A 22,072-nucleotide genomic window follows, 5' to 3' on the forward strand; every position below is an offset into this window, starting at 1 on the left:
CCCTTCAGTCTGTGCCTCAGTCGGTTTCCTCACGTACTAGCTCTCACCCTGCTGTCCAGGTGGAACCCCAACCCTGTGCTCTTTTAGGAGTCACCGGTATCTCACTAGCACCGGGAAAAGTACTGCTGACTCCCTTGTGGCATATGTACGAGGAGAGGTGCTGGCTGCACAAGTTCAAAAAGAAGTGGCACTTTATAAAAACAGCCCAGAATCCCTCTCAGTCAGTTGATTACAAAGGACTCATTAATCATTCTCAATTCAGAAAGCTCTCAGACCAGAAGCACTGGACACAGTTCCCTAGATTTTCTTCACACTATCTACTGAGTCCTTAACAATTCCATCCTCTGGAATGGAGAGACTGCTGCTTGTGTCTCCCACTGCAGCGAAACTGGTATATGGCAATGGCAGTGCCCAGCACTTACCCATGTGCCCATGCAGCAAATCAGGCATTACCACCAAGATCCAGGGTATCACATAGCCCCCTGCTGTTCAATCAGAACCTCACCTGTTATAATCGGGCGACAGGAAATATTTCCCTCAGTGCCATATCTCCCTCTGGCTGTAAAAGTATAACTCACTTTAATTAGTCTTGCCCTCCACAGTGCTCCCCGCCCCCAGTTATCTTTTATATATGTGAGACTGATGCCTTCTTACTGTTTAGAGGCAGAATGGAAAGGTATGGGCATACAAGCCTTTATGACCACAAGCCTGACCATTTTCCCTAACGATCAGATGGCTGAGCTTCGAATTCCTAAAGTTCCCAGAGAGCTAAGCAAGCAGCTATAGCGCTAACCCTGATAGGAACAGAAGCCGCAGATGGACTTGGAGCAGTACTGGCGGACGGTGGAACTGCCACCCATTTTTGTGACAGACTTTCACAAGAACTCAATCAAGATGTGGAGGTAAACGGCAGACGCCCTCGTCACACTACAAATCCAAATGAACTCCCTGGCCTCAGTCACCTTGCAAAATTGGCGGGCCCTACACCTAACTGCAGAGACAGGAGGAACCTGTGGGTTCCTGGGAGAGTGTTGCTAGGTAAACAAATCAGGTGTAGTCCTTCACAAAGCCAAAGAACTTGGAGACCGGATTAATAATAGAAAGCTAGAGTTGTGTGAGCTGAATGTCAAGGAAGATCATCAGTCCTCTATACTCCTACTGGTCCTTACCCTAAGGCTCGTACCACTCTTATCACAATCCATACATACATCCATTGTGTCAAGCACATTTGTACATTTGTTGCTATCATCATTCTCAAAACATTTTCTTTCTACTTGAGCCCTTGGTATAAACTTGCTTTTATCTCCGTCCCTACTTCCGCTTCCTCCTGAACCATTGATAATTTGTAAATTATTGTTTTTCATGTCTTACACTGACCGATGTCTCTCTTCACCCACTTTTCTGTTGTCCATCTCCCTGGGAGGGGGTTATATGTAGATCATTGTGATCAGTTCCCCCTTTCTACCCCACCTTCCCTCTACCCTTACGGTATCGCCACTGTCACCTCACCACTGGTCCTGAAGGGCTCGTCTGTCCTGGATTCCCTGTGATTCCAGCTCTTATATGTATCCGTGTACATGCTCTGGTCTGCCAGATTTGCAAGGTAGAATTGGGATCATGATAGTCGGGTGGAGGAAGCATTAAAGAACTAGAGGAAAGTTGTATGTTTCATCGTTGCTATACCGCACCCTGACTGGCTCATCTCCTCCCTGACACCCTTTTGTAAGGGGATGTCCAATTGCCTACAGATGGGCTTTGGGTCTCCACTCGGCACTCCCCCTCATTCACGATTTGACTTTTTGTTCTGGGTCTTTGATGCCTGATACCTGATCCCATCGACCTTATGACCACACAGGCTGGTGTGCTTCTTTCATGTGGGTTTTGTTGATTCTGAGCTAGATGGCTTGTTTATCTTCAAGCCTGTAAGACCCCAGACACTGTATCTTTTGATAGCCTGGCACCATCCATTTTCTTCATTTGCTTATGCACCCACTTTGCCTTCAGCGATTGTGTCAGGAAGGTGAGCATCATAGAATGCCAGGTTAATAGAACAAAGTGTTCTTGCATTGAGAGAGTACTTGAGTAGAGGCCCAATGTCCATCTGCTACCTTGATACTTAACATATAAATATATGTTCGGAGATTCATTCCCCTGTCGTTATATATAAATAGATTTACATATGTACAAGTCTGTATTTAGACCTCTACAAATGCCCTTTGGCTTCTAGTTCTTTCTTCTATTTCCTCCTACTTTCCTCTTGTCCCCCTATCATGGTCAGCCTTATTTGGGTTTCAATAATTCCTCAGTTACATTAACCTTGGTCAAGCGCTACCAGGCCTCCTACACCCTCCTCACCATCAATTTTAGATCACTTGTTCCCTTGTCCCTGGGTTTGTTAACACCTACTTCCTTTCCCTCACCTCCTTTTCTCCAATGTCTCTACCCGACCCCCACCCCAACCCCATTGTTTTCTCCACCACTGTTTATCCTATCTATCTTATCTAGATAGACATGCAGAAATAATATGCACAAAAACAAGGTAGAGTAAAACAAAGCAACAAAAGAAAGCAAAGCAACAACAACAACAAAAAAGCCTATCAATAGTTCAAGGTCTGTTTGTTGACCTTTCTGAGTGTTTTCCGGTTGAGTCTGATGGGGTGCCATTCCCTAACCCCAGTCTATTTTTGGCGTTCCCTGGGGACTTCGTTGCCCTGCTCCCCTTGCTGTTCTGTTGAACCCCCTTAGTATTTCGTCTCAGTGTGGTGCGGTCATATCAAGCACAATTCCCAGTGTCTCACCCCCTAGCGCTATGGGTCAGTGAGGGATGTTGTGTCTCCTGATGGGGCTGGGCCCCATGATCCTCTCTATGCATTGGCTGCTCTGAGCAGGAATATTGTACTCAGGGCTTGGTGGGCCAGGATGTGCTCCACTCTTACCCCACCCCCCTTTCATTTGCTCCTGTGTGCTTTGATCTGACATATGCCTCTCCCTGAACTGTAGCTTCAGTGCTGTCCCCTGGTGTATTCTTCGGGGGTGGAGGAGGGGGTAGGACGTACATGTAGTTGGGATTGGGGCTGGCCCCAGCCATTCTATATTTCAAACCCTAGTCCAGACTATAGAAAATGAAGTAATGAGAAAAACTACCAATCATCTCATAGCTTTAAGAGGACATCACACTCTCCCCTATGAGTGATGCCCAGGACTAGTAAGACATCAAGGGGGAGTAATGAAGTAGAAAGATTTCCCTGCATGCATCCTGCAGTGTAATCATATTTTCTGGTAATATTTCCCCATATGTAATCTGACAGATGTTTCCCATATGTAACCTGAAAATCTTTCCTAGTATATCCCCACAGATGTTTCCTACTTATAACCGTTCCTGATCTTAGTAAATCTCGATTCTGTCAACCACCTTGTGTGAAGACTTAACTGACCCTGTGTGGGGCTCAGGTTTCCTGGTGTTAAACTGGTTCTCCATATCTTCAAGTGGCATTTGTCTTCCTGGCTTATTGCTGTTAATAACACTAGCCTGTGTGACACTGTGCCCTGTAACAGTAACAGGCAGGTCATCCCCCCCCCCCCCCCCCCGTAGGAATGGAAAACATTTTAAGTTGCAGCCTGAGACAGGTGTAGCCCAGCCCAGGATGTTTACGCTCCAAGAAGCAGCCTCGCCTTACAGTATCAGTTGGCAGACCACTGGGGACAAGCTGACCTTAAATGTAGAACTTGCTTTGTTAGACTTAAAAACTGTTGTGTGATCAGTGCGCGCTCAGCGGCCAGCAGCGAACCCGGGAGCGTCGGCCCGCACCCAGGAGTCGGGGATGTCCTACAAGCCCATCGCCCCCGCCCCCAGCAGCACCCCCGGCTCCAGTACCCCTGGGCCTGGCACCCGGGTCCCTACAGGTGAGGACCCAGCTCCACCCCTGCTCGCCTCCCAGGGCGCTGGAGGCATCCAAGAGAAGACGGCCTGAGTTCCGCAATACTGGGGCTGCCGCCTTGCCTCCTGGAGCCTCAGTTTCCTGGCCTGCGAAGTGGGCGTGGTGACGGAAGGGCTTGTAGGTGGGGCTCAGGGGGAGGGGTTTGCCTCCTCTCCTGGACCTTGCCGGCCACCGCAGAGCACCGACCTCTCCCCGTCCTCCACCCAGAGTCGCACTTCCAGCCCTGTGTCCCTGGGTGGGCACCCTTCAGGAACCAGCTCACTCCAGCCTGCAGCACTGGTCGAGGGCCCTCCAAGTGTCAGCCGCCAGGTCACTGTGAACCCCCCTCCCCATGACCTGCCATCAGTGCTGATCCACCGGGAGCCTTCACCTTCCCGTGCCCCCCCCCCAACCCCCCCAGCACCGAGGACTACTTCCTTTCCAACCCCTTGTCCCCAGCAGGCGCCTGGAAGGCTGGTCACCTCCCTGCCTTGTCCCCCTGGGCCACAGCGACTCTTTTCTCAAGTGTCTTTTGCTAAATACGCCCTTTTTGTATAAAATAAAGCTGATTTGGAGTTGTTAAAAAAAAAAACCCAACTGTTTTCACTTTCCTGAGAATGCTTTGCTGGTCTCACACAAGAACTTGCCTTCCCCCTCCCCTTGCTTGTCAAGACCCCCACGAGGAAGTATAAAGCCTTCTGTTCTGCTGTTGAGGGCTCTCGCCTTACAGACTGAGCCTGTCTTGGTTGCGGGTGTGGGCCCAGATTCAAATCTGTTTGAATAAAGATTTACTGTTTCCATCTGTTTCAGTGAGTGGTCTGGGTGAGGGTCTCGCTCGCTAACAGCCTGCCTCTAAGTGTTGCTGAGGGATTGTTTTGTGGGAGACATGTATCCTCGTGCTGCAGCAAATTCCAGGAAATGATCATGATAGGGGCTTCAGTTTCATGCCTACGAAGTTTCCTACTGGTCATCCGGTTTTACTTCTGAAACAAATTGTGGCAGTTACATAATGTGTCAACTTGCGAAATCTAGCCTGTCAAATCATGTCACAGCTTGATGACCTCATTTGGAGGCTAGAGGGAGATAAATAGCTCACGGTGAGCCAGAGAGGCTCTCTGCTTCATCTTCCTGTTGACAAGCCACACAGAGCTACACTGATGGAGCCAGAGCCCTGGAGCTGGAAGAGTCATGTGGAGACCCGCGTCAGCGCCGAAATACTTCCACCACCACTGGACCCACAAGACTTCCCACCCACTGGCCTGTGATCTTCCTGCATGGGTTGTGTGGGTCTGAAGAGGAATTTACAGACTGGTATCAGACATCTGGGCTAAAATTGGACTTACGAACTTGATCTGGGATGTTTGATATCAAGCTCTTATACACGCATCTCTAGTCCACCTGGATGAACACAAATGGAAAAAACCAAACATGCCACTATCTCTTAACAATGTCCTGCTGCTGTTAGTGAGGTATGCTGTAACTGACAATGGTGTACTTCTACTCAAAGTTTTGTGGCTAGTTCCTCAAAAGTGGTCAGTAGTCCTTCTTCAGATTAGGCTTATTGTCTGGAACCTGCTCACTTGGGGTGACCATGCTGGATCATATCCCAGTGTCGTGGCTTTCAGCAGCCCAGAAGCATACGTCACTAAAGTCCGCCAAATTCAGACAAGCGGTCAGAAAAAGACCTCCTTCACCTGCTCAGTCTTGATACAATTGAGGGAGGTTTTCTTCAGGGCATAACCTCGTTCAGTGTAAGCTGGCAGTGCATGGAAGCTGCCTGGCTTGGACTGCTGCTGGATTTGGATCCTTTCATTCAACTGCCCCCCTCTACGGCCAGCTGACCCCCAAGATCATCAGGGAACTGCTTACTTTGGATTCATTCGGCTCAAGCCCGCCATTCTGCGTCATCTCCCGGTTTCCTCTCCATCAGGCCCTGAAGCTACAGGAATCAGGACAGGCTTACTTCTCACCCCCAAACTCGAACCAATTGGGGTGAACCCATTTCTTCAACGGTATGATTATAATCTCTTCCTACATCCACATACACAAGACTCACTGGCTTTGTTCTCTATTGGGTCCAGCCTAACACAGCGTATACACAATAAGGCATCAAACACAAAAGCAAGCCATAGAAAAGATTAAGAAAAAAGTAATAACCTATAAATTATCAAGGGTTCATGAGAGGGAGGGGGCGGAAAAACGAGGAGCTGATAGCCAGGGTTCAAATAGGAAGAAAATGTTTCGAAATGATGGCAACATATGTACAAATATGGATGTATGTACATTTGTTATAAGAGCTGTAAGAGCCCCCCAATAAAAGTATTTTTAAGAAAAAGGAGGAAAGTTTGAGCCACATTTCCTTATTTTCGCTTGAGTAAGTCACTCCTTATGATTAATTGCAATGGATTTAATGAACAAAATGCTCCAATGGAAACACAGAATTGTAATGGGCTTAAAAACTATAAATATATACAATCCAACTATATACAATTTCCCTGAGACATCCCGTAGACCCATGTAAACAAATCGGTTGAATGAGATAGGATGGATAAAATACTAACACAAAGCATAACCAAGAGATAGCTGGGGTACAGATCTCAGTATCAGACAAAATAGGCTATAATACAATGCTGCGAAGAGATAAACATACATATTACAGTGATAAAAGGGTCAATTATCAAGAAAACTGAGGAATCAGATATATATGCCTTCAACAACACAGCATACTTAGAAAGCAAATACTGATCAATTGAAGGGAGAAACTGATTAAACTACAATAGTTGTGAAGTTATCAAAACAGCTCTTTCAGCATTAGAACATCTAGAAAAAAAGGCCAACCAGGTCACAGAACCAAAACTTAGCTCACCTCACCAGCAATGCCTTTTTGAGCCCGGCTCGATTTTCTGGGAAGTTGTTCGTTAATGTACTGATCTGGATTCTGAGCAAGCTGGCATTAATTGAAATTCCCATCAACCACATGGAAACCACTTGTGCAGTTCTTACATTTACTGCCGTATGGTTTGTTTTTCAAGGGTTCAAAGTATGCAATATGAATTCCTACATTAATCCTACTTGGGAGGTGCATTGACCCCTTTGGCTTTTCTAAGTGTAGGAATGCTCTGTGTAATCAGATGAAACGTAGATGGTCAGAGAATGGATTATAAAATTCTTTTGTGTTTTATGCGTTTTTGAGGCCTGCCATTTTATTGGAAGTACTATGGACTTCCAAGAGGACACAATGTTCTGGAAGAAGTCCGGTCAGGATCCTGATTACAGGCAAGGATTGCCAGATTTCCTCTCATGCCCATGGTATCAGGAAACGCCAGTGTGTGACGGCCTCATCCATGGGGTACAGCAAGGGCACTTAAAGAGGAAGACCCCCCAAAAAACTCACACACCCCCCAAAAAAAGAAGGCCCATGACAACATAGATGGACAGACTCAGCGGTTACAACGGACTCAAACATAACAATTGTGAGGGTGGACCAGGACTGGGCATTGCTTCCTTGGGTTGCCTATAGGGTGGTTAGGAGTCAAAACCAACTCCAAGGAACTTAACGTGTATGAAGACGTACTGCTCACATGTGTGCTTAATGTTAAAGAAATGTAAATACATATTCAGATATGAAATACTTGGCATAGCCACCAAACCAACTGCTTCTCTCAGATATTCGCTAAGCTCCCTCCCATCAGATGCGTACAATCGTTCTTAAGAGTGGGTATTCATTAGCTGCACCCACAAACTCAACCTATAGGGAAACATGGGTGCATTTTCAATTACATTTAGAGTTTATCTTTTGTGCATTCATAAGGGTAATTTCTCTATATTGAATAACTTTGCAGGGCACGTTGAGCCAATCTTGGTGACTGCTACCAAATCACTGGCTGGAACAATACAAATGTGAGACGCTTGTCATCTATCAGGGTCATAGATTACTAATCATATAAATGATGCCATTTGGAATCACACATCCGTGGATCCCCTGGTTGATGATGAACTGTGACTTCCCAATAAAGGCTGAGTCACTCCTTGCACACATGTGGATTTCCACCTTTAGACCTTTGCCTAAATGCTTGCCCACAGGACTTTCTTCAACTGTCTTTTCTGTCGGATGAGCTGTAACTTCCAAATAAAGGCTCACCCACACTACTAGCTCACGTGTGGCTTTTTCCCAGAGTGCCTTTTCTGGTGCATGGTAAGCTGTGACTTCAAACGAAAGCCATACCCACACTCCTTGCACACGTGTGGCCTTTCCCCAGTGTGTCTTTTCTCATGTTTAGTGAGCTCTGCCTGGAATGTGAAGGCTCGCCCACACTCCTTGCACACATGTGGCTTTTCCCCAGTGTGTCTTTTCTCGTGTTTAAAGCAATCTGACAACCATCTGAAGGCTCGCCCACACACCTTGCACACGAATGGCCTTTCTTGAGTGTGTGTCCTCTGGTGTTGAACCAGGCTTGACTTGTAGTTATAAACTCGTCCACACTGCTTACATACATATGCCTTCTCCCCACTGTGTGTTCTCTGGTGGATAAGGAGCTTGGACTTCCAGCGAAAGACTTGCCCACACTCTTTGCAGACATGAGGCATGTCGCCGGAGTGTATTCTCTGGTGTTCCTTTAGATTTGCCTTCCGGTTAAAAGCTCGCCCGCACTCCTTGCACACATGGGGCTTTTCCCCGGTGTGGATTTTCTCGTGTGTAAGGAGGTCTGACTTCCATAAAAAGGCTCGTCCACACTGTTTGCACACATGCGGTCTTTCTCCAGAGTGTCTCTTCAGGTGGACCAAGAGGGAGGACATCAAGCTATAGGCTTGCCCACACTTGTTACACACATATATCTTCTCCCCAGAGTGGGTCCTCTGGTGTATGATGAGCTTGGACATCCAAACAAAGGCTTTGCCACACTCCTTGCACACATGTAGATTCTCCCCAGAGTGGGTCCTCTCGTGCACACGAAGCCTTGAATTCTGGCTAAAGGCTCGCCCACACTCCTTACATACATAGGGTTTTTCCTCAGAGTGTATCGTCTTGTGTACAAGGAGCTCTGACTTACAGAGAAAAGCTCGCCCACACACTTTGCACACGTGGGACTTTTTTTTAGCGTGTGCTTTCTTGTGTCTAAGAAGACATGACTTCCGAAGAAAGGTTTCCCCACACTCCTGGCACACATAAGACGTTTCCCAGTAGTGTGTTATCTGGTGTTTGAAGAACTGCGACTTACAGCTAAAAGCTTGTCCACAGTCACTGCACACGTGTGGCTTCTCCGCAAGAGCGGATACCTGCCCTGTGTTGGCATTTGCCTTCTGGTCACAGTCTGGGCCATTCACTCCATGGTTACCTTCTGCAAAGCTTGAGGTTTCCAATTCCTTCAACACTCTCTCCGTTCGCAGGGGCGAAACTCTTGGGCATGAGGTGGGCTCCAGAGCCGCCCCTGGGTGGCTCTCTCTGGGATGTGCTGACTCTTCCTGAGGTGGGCTGGAGGATTCCACTGAAGTCTCTCTGTCCACTGTCCTCACACACAAGGCTTTAGGGGTGACGTCTCTCTTCTGACGCTCAGTGTTTTCCCTCCAGCAGCTCTGACCACAATCCTGCTGCTCTGGTTGCTTCTGAGGCCCTGGGCTGGGACCCTTGGATTGGAAGTGATGCTCGGCATATAAGCCTTGGGACACCCGAAGCAGATGTTGGCTGAGGACTTGCTGACAAGGGATGTGTAAGAGGCAGGAGGAATAGCGGGCGTTTTCTTGCTTTGTTTCTGCTGAGCAAAGAAAGATTATCATTAGAACAGCCGTGACTAGGCCCGCCTGGACCGTGAGCTTTCCATGTCACACCACCTAGCTTTTGACTGCCAGAATCCCTGGTTAGGAATAATTAGAAAATGGAAAATAACTAGCTGTAAGGTTACTGGTCCTGAAAACAGGCCTAGCCTTCTGATGTCAAGAGGACGCAGCTTAGAACCCTTCATGGATCAGGCCTCTTCTGTGTACGTGTGGTCATTATAGCTAGGAATTCTCTCGACAGCAAATAACAATGATCATATGCCACGCTGGAAATTAATGAACAGACAAAAAATCTTGTTTCTCAACAGTGCATTTATTTCCCAATCTCATCAATCCTACTTTCTATTGAAATCCCCAAGAATCTGGTGACTCATGTGCTGGGCTCACTCCACTACTGGCACCTGAACCCCACCAGTTGCACCAAGGTAGAAAGGTGTGTGTGGGGTGGGGGTCTGATCGTTTCACTTCATGTGGAGTAGAACTCCAAATCGCAATCATTTCGACAGCAGTGTGCATGGGGTGCTGAAGGCATGTACGTGGCTCTCTGGACGGCCAAAGAATGGTAACATGTGCTTTAGAGAAACGTAGGGACAACGTCAGCAAAAAAAACCCCAAAAAACCAAAAAAATGCCGATGATTTTTCACCAGTGAATAGTTCTCAAGCCAGACCAGGACCCTGCTGAGTTCTCTCTCTCAGTATGTAAGACTGCCTTTGGCCAGGCATCAATGGTGCGGGACAGGGTGTGTTCCCTCCGCTCTGCATCCCGTGGCGGTGAGAAGGAAACAGCTCAACCCCAGTGAACACCACCAACATGAAAGGAACATTAGGGATGAACTTCAAAAGTCTAATGTACAACTTTCCAATTACATTTGCTGTGCAATCATTAAAAAAAAATTAAACGAACCATTTTCATCCTTAAGTTCATTTTGGGGAAAAAAAACAACTTTAAAAAAGACACTGACACTTCCCTGTCCGAGATTCTCAGTTGTTTTTTTTTTTTTATTCTCAGTTTTGGAATAAATTAATTGGTTGTTATTATGGCTTCCATTAGGGAGGATTTAGCATAAGAAATGAAGTATATATGTTTTATCTGTTAAACCCCAATAAATTCTTTGTTTCTTTTATGCACCAGGTAACTGTGTAGACACTGAGAACTGGTAAGTAAAGGTAATGTGAACAATACCCGTTCCCATGTTCCCATGTGGCTTCCCTGGTACAGAGACAAGCTACCAACAATAAGTCTTATATTTGAGAGATCTTCAAAAACCAATAATGCTCACAATACCAAATGAGTTGGCATCAAGTCCACTGGAATTCCAGGCCAACACCTGGGTTATAGCATGGAACTGCTCTTGTTGGGGTTTTTTTTTTTTTTGTTCGTTTATTTGGTTCCTGCTACTTGACCCACAGGCACTTAGGGGCTCTATGCCTAAATGAAGCACCGTGCCACACGTTGCTAAGTGATGCCACTGGCGGGCTTTGAATAATCCATCTGTACTTCATAGTGGAGTGCATCTGTTAGCATGCCACAGAAGCCTTAGACAAAGAGAAGACCAGCCAAAAGACTGTGCCCTGGTGGCGGAGAATTAGGCAACCATGCTAAGCAGACCATTTTGATCAGATGAAAATTCTGGCACCCTGGGCCTTCAGAAGAAAGGAGCAAGCAACAAGCAGACCAGACACCTTGGACCTCCTCCAGCACCACCCATCTAGTGGGTCACGGCACTTATCCCTCATGTCCCACCTGACCATCAAAAGCCATGGCCAACACCAGTCAAACCCATACCGAACCGTGTTGCAGGAACACAGAACTGCACACAAGCTCACCTTCTCTATCAAGTGCACCAGGAGAGAGGTCATGAGTACCTAGATCCAAAACAAAATCCATTACATACGAATAGGCCACCATCACAACACCTCTGAAACAACGGACCATGCCATTTCACGGGAAGCAACACGACAGAGTAACTTACACACATGATCTAAGTGTGTCAGAACACTACTGGAATTACCTGATTAGGAATTCAGAAGAATGGTATTTGTTTGCTTCAACAGTTTTATATAAAAAAAATTGATGAAATAATTTATGGAACGATTAATGAAAGGAGATGTGAGAAAAAAAACTAGATTTCAGGAGTACTAAATGAAGAAAATGACAAATGAAAAATAGAAGTCACCTAAAAACAGCAAATGAAACTAGAAGATGAAGATGATTCAATGAAAGGACAAAGTAAAATCAATTAAAGATAAATCTCGAGACAGTAAGATACGCAACCGAGCAGTTGAACAGAACTCTGAACAGTACAGCCTCCTGCAGGACAACGAATTACTGAGGTGTCTCTTGTAGCCATCATCCTTGTACCTCGCAGCAAAGGACCCCTCCCTGAGGGTCTGCAGAAGAGAAGGGGGAGGAGACACGGAGAGGTGAGGGCTGGTTAACAGGATTCACTGTGATTGCCATCCTGCTTCCTTTAAGATGAGCTCGCAGAAGCTTCGGGGTGGGGGTGGGAATCTTACTACCAGCAGGAGCCAGGAGCTTGTCCTGGGAAGTGAACTTCCTGGACCCAGAAGACAGCGGTGACAGCAGAGGGGAGGAAGGGGAGCACCAACAGCAACACAAGCAGGAGTCTCAACATGGGAGACAGTGTGGACTTCTCGGCAATAAAACCAGGTATAGTTGGGGCATGACGCTGGGCCCTTAATTGGGAAAAGGAAGCTGGATTTGGTCAGCCAGCGAGCTGGTGGAGCTCCTTTAGTTTTATGTATACACTGGAAGGGCATGCGCGTCGAACATTTATTAACAGGCCTCTCAGCCATCTAGCAGGGAAGCGACTAAGCCCACATGGAAGAAGCAAACCAGCCTGTGTGATCATGAGGTGTCGACGGGATCAGGTATCAAAAGATCCATCAGACAATTATATCCATTACAACGAAGGGGGGGCAGAGCCGAGACCCAGACCCCATCTGTTGGATATCACCCTACAGAAGGGTTACAAGGAAGGGACGATTCAACCAGAGTGCAGTATAGCACCGAAGAAACACACATCATTCCTCTAGTTCCTGAATGCTTCCTCCCTCCCGACTCACCATGACCCTGTCATACCTTACAAATCCGGCTAGATCGATGTACACACATTGGTACAGATAGGAACTCTTAACACAGGAGTCCAGGGCAGGTAAACCCCTCAGGTACAGTAGTGGGAGTAGCAATATCATGAGGGTAGGGGGATGATGAGTAGAGGGGATTGAAATGGGGAAACCCGCACAAGTTTGGCTTTAAAGCCTCCCCCCGAGGGGTACAAATAACAGACATGTGGGTGAAGGGAGACAATGGGCAGTGTAAGATACAAAATAACAATATATAATCGATCAAAGATTCGAGAGTGGGAGGGGAGTCGGGGGAAGCAAAAAAGGAGCTGATACCAAGGGCTCAAGTAGAAAGAAAAAGTTTTGGAAATGTTGATGGCAACGTATCTACAAGTGAGCTTAAATCAATTCAATGATGGATAGTTTTAAGATTTGTAAAAGCCCCGTCCAATAAAATTAATAATAATAATTTAAAAAACGAGCTGAGATCTTAACTGAACAGCTGTAGCTTCAGCACTATATTAACCTGCATTGTGACCTGTGAACTTTTTATACAAACCCTTTGATCATAAACTTAAAACAAAGAAACAAAACTAGATTGTCCTCCAGAACAGTTCTATTAGACATTGTTGGATGTTCCATAGGGATTCTGTGGATATGCATTTTTAGGGAAAAAGATGACCAGAATTTTTTCCCATAGAGCAACTTGGGGCTTTAAACCTTCCACATTTCGAATAACTCCTAACAACTGCAGGCAGTGGCCCACAGCAGATGATTAGTAAATATCTACGGAATTAAAGGAGGGAATGAAGGGAGGCTCATCCTCACCCAATGAGAGCAGACTCCCGTAAATCTCCAGCATCACCTCTTTGTACAGATCCTTCTGCTCAGAGCTCAGTCTCCTCCACTCTGACTTTGTGAAGACGACGGTGACGTCCTCCAGAGTAACAGGCTCCTGAAACAAATCAAGCAACATGGAACACACATCACCTTTTCAGCGAAAGACGTTTAAGACATCTTTCTAGAGCATCAGGATCGAAAGGAGGTCATCTAAGCCTTGCAGAGAATAGAGTTCGCCAAAGAAATTCTGCTGACCATGGCTGGATCCGTGGCCTTGGGACATCTACGGGGAGCATCCGTGATGCACAAACCACAACCTGGGGCTGGAACGTGTGTCAGGTCACAGAGAATTTTAAAATGAATCTTATGACATTAAAAAATGGTAACTCATTGCCACTGAACCAACTAGGACTCACAGGGACCCAACAGGGCAGGGTAGAACAGCCCCTAAGCCTTTCCAAGACAGCAAATTACTTTTTTTTCCTTCAGCAAATTACTTTTTTACTTCAGTAATTTTTTTCAATAAATCATTTTATTGAGAGCTCTTATTAACAATCCACATGTCCATTGTACCCAGCAAATTTATACATATGTTGCCATCTTCGTTTCCCATTTTTTTTACTTGGGCCCGTGGTATCAGTTTCTCTTTTTTTCCCTCCACCCCCACACCCTCATAAACCCTTGATAATTCATAAATTATATTTATTTTCATATCTTACACCATCTGCTCTCTCCCTTCACCCACGTTTCTGTTGTTCATCCCCTGCCCAGGGGGGTTGTATATCAATCACTGCAACTGGTTACCCCTTGTTACCCCTTTGTTCCCCACCTTCCCCTACCCTCATGGTACTGCTACTTCCTTTAGAGATTATCTGACCTGGATCCCATGTGTCGGCTGCTCTTATCTGTACCAGTGTACATGCTCTGGTCTAGCCAGATTTGTAAGATAGAACTGGGGTCATGATAAGGAGGGGGGACTTTGCCATTAAAGGGCAGTGGTTGTGTTTCATCGGTGCTATCCTGAACCCTGGCTGGCTCATCCCTTCCTCGTGACCCTTCTGTGAGGGGATGTCCAATTGCCTCCAGATAGGCTTTGGATCTCCGACCCCCCTCGTTCACATAGTAAATTCGCATTGGACTAGAAATGCTGTGAATTTGAGTTCCTCACCTTGAGCTTAACAATGCAAAGTATAACCCTGGACAACACCAAGGCTTTCCTCCCTGCTGTAATTAGGCAGTAATCAAGTAAGCACATTCCAGAATTCACAATGGAGGGATTCGAGCCCGGGAGAGTACAGGATGGGCTAGAAACAATGGAAAGCATCCTGGAGGTGGGACCTGCGCTAGAAGACGAAAGGAAACTTTAACTAGAGAGAAACGTGGGTCTGCGCAAAGGATCCCGTGAGGGGCAATGCTAAAGAGAGCAGGGAACTCCACGGGACTGTATACTCACTATCTTTATGAGTTTTTAATCTGCTCTCCCAATAAAGTTCTACAACCAAGCAGAGCAGCAGCTCCTAAAACATAAACCACATGACACAATAGCAGAAATATTCCAAATAAAGGAAATGTACAGTTATATCACCACGGTTGGGCTCATCCAGAGAGGAAACAGAACATGTCATGTATTTATCCACGCTCATCACTACTGGTGGGGCCAGACTACAGGTAACGGTGCACCTGCTCAGGGGCAGAGGAAGGCAGTGCAACCCCATGAGCTGCCCACAGCTCCTTAGATTCCCCATTGGCTAAGGCAGAGATGTCCTTCTCCGTCCACTGGCAGATCTGTGGCCCACTGGTGTGCAGCCTTTCAAGGCTGAGTAAGTGATCGGTACATCTATTTATCTGGGTGGGAGACTGGTTACTGGGGGGTGACAAGTTATGGGTGGATCACAGCGCGAGATCAGCTCAGTTTCCTTTCGGTACCACCCCCTCCATAAGGGCACGGGCTGTGGCCCGCACTCCTTTATCCACAGTTACCCTTGTGCACAGACAACTCAGTCTGTGGAAATCACAAGTAGCCATTGACCCGTGGCTGTGTCGTCTGTTCGGACTCAGTGTTGCCCAGCTAGAGGAGATTCGGAGGCTCTCAAAGTTTCTGAAGCAGACGGCCTCGCCTTCTGCTTCAGCTTCCACAGCTGATGGCAGCTTCAAAGACATCAGGATGGGCAATGCCAAGGGTCGGTTAAATAAATTTCTGAAAAACTCTAGAGAGGACAGGCGAACAAGATGATTGGAAACAGGGATCAAACTTAACAACTGAGAGGACGCTCCAAGGCTGGGCTGTATTTCCATCCGCTGTCCGTGGGGTTTCAGTGGGTTGGAGCTGCCTCAAGGGCACCTAACCACAACAGAGGTCGTTCCAACTCACCATGATTTGGGGCTTCTCCTCCTGTGGGAGCCAGTTAGTAGACTTGAGAAAGCAAACCTGTAAAAAAGGAAACACGGACGCTGTGAGGCGGGACACCACCCACAATGCTCCCACAGGGGATTCTCTAGCTTGGGCTACAAGGGAGCAGTCGGCGTACTCAGCGGTGGCCACCTAGACATTCATCCTCAACATGGACTTTCACCTCTTATTCCCTTCTGTACACCCTCAACCACTCTCACCTCCTCCTTTCTATCTGAGTCCATTTCTTTAGGGTTTCGGAACTGTCTCTTATCTTTGAAGATAAAATCTTCCCTAAGGTCTGCTCTTCCTGGAGAGAACGGTTCAAGCCAGGTAACGGACTAGAGGAGGTCAAGTGACTACCTTAGTGTTCGGGCCGGCTCTGATCTGTGGAGTGCCTTCCCCTAGCTCTCCTGGAAGATAGCCTGCTGGACTGTGCAGCTGCCCCGACCCCCAAGGCCAGATCTGGACTGGGCAGCCTCTTCCCCCACATTCCAAGAAGCTGGTCTGGGAAGGTCTCAGGCTCTGGCAGCTGCAGCACCAGGAGGCCTCCCTTCTCCTTATTGGAGCAAACACCAGCAGCTCTCTTCCCTTTATTTGCATATTTCCCTGACCCAAATCCTACAAATATCCAACCACCCTGCTGACAGGCGCAATTTCCCTGACCTAACTCATTGGGTCTCAAGATGCTCCAGTCTTTCTCTGCTCTCCCTTCCCTCTGGGGAGCCCTTTCCCTTCCCTCTGGGGAGCCATTCTTCTACTTTAATTCTACCTTGTCTCACTTAGCTTTGCTTAACAGGACCATTTGGAATTCATGGGATTCTGTTGCCTGGGGTGACTCTTTAAAACCTCAGTTACAAAAGCCCTAGTTCCACATATTCAAGACTTAGGGGGAAAAGGAAGACTGCCCAACCCACCTCTGTCCTTAGGAGGGGCAGAGCTTTGGAAACCACTGACTTACTGGGACTAGCTGAGAACTTAACCAAGCAGCCGCAAGAGCTCCTTTTGGGTTCTAATCAATCAGCTACTAAACAAACCAAGACACCTTAAGACCTGAATTCCCTCCAGGACTCAGAAATGCAACAAAGCACTCCCCACCCAGAATTCTGGGATTTTATCTTAGGCCACACCCCAACTCACAGGGCTCCATTAGGCCCTGATCCTGGCTTAACACCTCCATGTTGCATAGAATGTAGAATATACTAAGGAACTGATGGCTGTAAGACTGATGTCGCTGGGAAGCATGTGACATATGGAGAACTTGCATTGCTTTGAAGGGAGAGTACCGGACACTCACAGGACTAAAATTGGACATTAGATAGTTACTCTGAAGGACTAGAAAGTCTAACCCTCAGTTTTCTTTCTTTTAAAAAAAAAAACAACCAAAAGTTTTATTGGCATATAGTTCACATATCATAAAATTCAATAGTTCAATCACATCAAGAAGAGTTGTACAATCATCACCAGTTTGAGAACTTTTTCTTCATGTCCGGCCTTGGCACAACAGACTCCATTTTGAGTCTTGCACCTCCATCTTAGCTCTCAAGACTGACCCCTAACCGACCTCCCCTCCCCTGTTCAACCCCAAATTCCTGGAACCAGCTCGTCCCAAAGCCAGAATGTTTTCTGAAGATATGGTCACTCCACCCGTCCCTGACATATAGATAAAATTAAAGACCTTCTCCCTTCTGAACCACCTGTGTGCACGGATCCTCCCCAGCTTTGATGCTCCCCAGCTGTGGGCATAAAAACGCACCCAGGTCCGCCCCCCCCCCACCGGTGCAGCATCAATAGCTCAATACCCTGAGTTGCTGAACCCGCATGCAAGCTTCTCAATAAAGCCTGCTTCTAAAACCTCGTTAATTGGGTCTTTGATTCTGTTTCCGCGTCCAAATAAACCTTATACTTCATTCTAACCCTCAGTTTTCCAGATCACAAAATCTGTCTTTACAGATCGGATATGATCATTTAAGATATGTGCACAAGGCTATTGATGGCCACTGAAGAATCTTTCATCTTAAAAAAAATTTTTTTAAAGCTTTCTACTCAGGTAAAGAGTTACAGTGTTGGAAACCCCGAGTCCGTCTAACATACGCTACAGTGACTATGAGTTTAAACCCACTCTAAGAAGAGACGACATCTAAATGGCTTTTCCAGCACTAAGCGGGGCTTCGAATTGAGAATAAAGGAATTGTGCCTGTGCCGTCTACACCAGACACCTTCAAACGCCAATGGCTGCATCCTGAACACGACCCGCTGGAAACTACTTGGAGCAGACAAGAGCTGAAAAACCTGTGCAGGGGCGAATACATTGCCACATATAAGGTCTACAATCCCCATCACTGTTTCAGCCAAAGGCACAGACCTGTTGGATTCCCAAAATCCAGAGTTAATGTCTCCAAGTCCTTTACAGAGGAAACAGCGGGGTTTCCTGTCGACCCCAAACCTGCTTCAAAAATCCAAAGAAAAGCAAGCACGTTTTATACTCTGAACTCCAGGAAATGTTCAGCACGTTGGTGTTCACAAACAGTCTTCATCAGGAGAAAAAGAAAGTGTTTGGGCCCAGTCTGGTCTGTGCAGCGCCTTCCCCAGCTCTCCAGGAAGATGGCCTGCTGGACGGTGCGGACCCCTTCCCCCCCACCTCTTAAGGCCAGATCTGGACTGGGCGGCCTCTCCCCCACATTCCAAGAAGCTGGTCCGTGAAAGACTCGACTCTGCAGCTGCAGCACCAGGAAGCAAACCTCCCTTCTCCTTATTGGTGCAAGCACCAGCAGCTGCTCCACCTCATCTGCATATTTCCCTGACCCAAATCCGACAGCTATCCCACTGCCCCACCGACGGGGATGTCGGATTTGTTTGCCCAAACCCCACTAAGTTGCAAAGGTATTTTACCGCAAGGGAGGGACTGTTATATTTCGATTTTTAGAAAGCTGCCGCCCAATCGGGCTACACCTTCACCATTTGATTAACAAGGGCGTTGAAGAGAAACCAAACCTCCCCTTCCCCTTCCAAACCCAGACGCAGGTGGCTAATCGGCAAATCCCAATGGAAAATCCCCTAGCTATTCCCTCCCCAAGACCCGGGACATAAAACTCTTCACCTGTCGCCAGGACAGCGCGCCCACCCCCACCCTCCAAAAAAACTAGGGATCCGTGAACCTCGCCGGGGAGCTCTGAAATAAAACTTTAAAACTGTGTTCTGTCTTCGCCTTTTTCTTTTCCTCCGTCGCCACAACTACCTTACAAAAACCCACTGAGAAGTGGAAACGGAGACGCAGAACGCAGACGGAGCTAGAACTCAGCCAGGAATGGGAAGTGAGGGAAGGTTTTATTGAGGCAGTTTCGGAAAGAGCTCCAGGGCGGATTCCACGACCCAACGAGCTAGGTCAAGGAAGTGGCGCCTGCCAGAGAGGTTCGAGCCAAGGGCAGATGGACTGATAAGGGGAAGGGATTTTTTTTTTTAAGCGCTGCAGCTGCAGGATGAGTCAAGATGGATGGGGCCTGGGAGTAAATCGTCTTGCTTTTTGCAAACTTGCTTGCTCGGAAGGCTGGGGGCCGGGGCTGAGGGCACCCCACCCGCAGAGATAAGCTCCTTGGAATGCTGGAAGCTGAAGTCCAGCAGGTCGTCCGTCTGAGAAGCTGAGGGGAAGGGGCTGCCCGGTCCGGACCGGGCCCAAACGCCCAGGTGATTGCACAACATGCGCACCAGAAACCTGGCCAGAATCAAATGCCTCTGACGAGAGTCAGCTTGCAGGGACTCCGCTGACCGTGCCTGGAGCGTCTCCACCGCAGAGCGTTAAGGCGGCACGGTCCTAGGCGGTCCGCCTCACCTGCAGGCGTTTCTCGCTTAAGAAACACCTGAATGTCACTTGGAGCCGCTGCTCTGTGGGCCCAACACCCCCTGGCTTGAAGCTCGCTCGCTCGCTCACCGGCCTCGCAGCGAGCACGCGCCCCCCAAGCGTCCACTCTCCCCGGGCACGGCCGCCCCCAGCCTCACCGCCCTGTTCCAAACTCTGCCAGCGCCCAGGTCCCTCGGGCGACCGTGCCCAGCCGGGGGTGGCCGGTCCGAGTCGCGCCTGGCGTCGTAAGAGTTCAAGGTTGTGTCCACGCAATCCCGACGCCCCTCCTTCCCGCCCCCAAACGCGCCCTTTCTGCTAAAAAAATGCCAAGCCAACCTCCAAACCTCTCCGGGTGCTTCCGCCTTCGGGCACCGTTAGAAATGCCTCCGTCCTTGGCTCCGCGCGCGACGGAATCCGCGAACCAAGTGAGTTTATCAAAGGAGGGAAGCGGCACCGACGTGAGGGCCGCTCCGTGTTCGCCGCCGGGAGAGCGCGCGCCGAAGAGGAGAACTTCAGGCTGTTCTGGCTCCGCCCCCCGCCGGCTGGGAGGCGTGGTCAATGGGACCGCTTGACCCCATTGGCTGAACGAAGCTCGTCCGGTCCCGCTGGGCCAATCCAGGTGTAGCATCCACCGAGGTGTCCCACCCCTTCCCGGCCGGTTGCTGAAGCTCGCGCGTCTGGCTCGGCTCCGAGTCCCTCAGGCCTGGGCTGAAGGGCCGCGCCCCACTCCCCCTCACGGGACTTGATCGGACCCCCTCCATCGCCGAGTAAACTTTCGTTTCGGAGCGTCCACCCCTGAAATGACAAAGCCTTTCCAGGACGGACTTCCGATGGCGGGCCTGCCACGGGAGGGCAACGTCCCCGACGCTTCCGGTTTCGGTTCTGATGGACAAAGCGAGGAGGCTGCTGGACGGGGCCTTGCGGAGCCTTTTCCCCGCTGATTGGAGCTGGTTTCTTGGGTTTTACACGGAAAAGGAAAACCAGCCATTCCTGTGTTAGCTGCTCTTGCTTAGAGATCCCGCAGGCGCCAACCCTCCCCCTCCGCCTAGGGCGCCCGCAGGTATGAACAATTCAAAATTCCCATCAGAACACGAGGAGTTGCCACCTTGTACAAAGCCTTCGGTAACCACTCTTGCTCCTGGGTCCACACCTTAAAAGCAGTGCGTACTCCCGGCTCGGGGGCCCAGACCTTTAAAGTTCGAGTTCCTCCGTGTTTGGGCCGGGTTCGGACCATGCAGCCCCTTCCCTCAGCCTCTCAGAAAGATGGATGCCTTGCCGGACTTTGCAGCCCCTGCTTCCGGCATTCCAAGGAACTTCTCTTTCCCGGCAGGGGCCACACAGTCCCTCCACCAGCGCTCCGAGAAGCATGTCTGCACAAACAAGATAATTTTTTATCCTGACTCATGCTACAGCACTCCAAGCCTCCCCTCCTCTTATCAGCACATAAGTCCTTGGCTGGAACCCTAAATATATCTCACTGCCAGAGGCACTGCCCTGACATAGCTCCTTGGGTGGTGGAATCCACCCAGGAGTTCTTTCTCTGCCTCAATAAAATCTTTCTCAACTCAACATTCCTGGCTGAATTTTATCTCTGCTCTGCTTCTGTTTCCGCCTCTCTACTCTGGCTAACTAAATCCTCTCTGTTTCTCTTAGAATGCTGCCTGGTCATTCCCGCGCTCAGAAAAATTGCTCTAACAACACATTTGCTTGGTATTCAAAGGCTCTCCAAAGGCTGGGTTAACGCTGTACCTGGGAAATAGGGTACAAACAACCATTCTGAGGATGGGACCGTGTCCCAACCAACTCAAAAGGCACCCAAAAACTCCTTCACATGCACCCACATCCTGTGAGGCGATCGCTTCTCCTGATACAGGAAGAGAGGACTCAGGGTTCGTAGCCACCTGAAGGAACGAGCACTAGAGTCCAGAGTTTTTTGTTTAAACTAGCCTGTCCCTAAGCGTTGCAAAGGCGTTGTTTTGTTGCAGGCATGTCTTCTAGGAATTCACTGGGAAATTCTAGGAATTCACTATGATGAAAGAAGGGGCTCTACTGTCCATGCTGGCTATTCCAACTGGTTGTCCAGAGTTAAATTTTTACAACCAATGAGTAAAAACACAAAACAAAAACAAGTCATCCTGTCGAATCCAACAATACAATGTAGGCTCGAGGACAGAGCTGCTGTAACTGTTAGATCTCTTTGGAGATAGACTTATACCTCGGTCCTT

General features: G+C 48.3%; 1 long non-coding RNA gene across 1 annotated transcript; it reads right to left on the minus strand.

Annotated features, from left to right (window-relative positions):
• Window positions 1-6,309: 6,309 nt before the first annotated feature.
• On the minus strand, window positions 6,310-21,208 carry LOC142432790 (uncharacterized). The gene is made up of 4 exons (XR_012780911.1): window positions 20,184-21,208; window positions 15,992-16,048; window positions 13,609-13,735; window positions 6,310-9,670 (listed from the first exon to the last, which is right to left on the minus strand). It is a non-coding gene; the product is annotated as an uncharacterized LOC142432790 (long non-coding RNA).
• Between the last annotated feature and the right edge of the window lie 864 nt (window positions 21,209-22,072).

This window comes from Tenrec ecaudatus, chromosome 18 (genome assembly GCF_050624435.1).
Source record: "Tenrec ecaudatus isolate mTenEca1 chromosome 18, mTenEca1.hap1, whole genome shotgun sequence".
NCBI classification, from domain to species: Eukaryota; Metazoa; Chordata; class Mammalia; order Afrosoricida; family Tenrecidae; genus Tenrec; species Tenrec ecaudatus.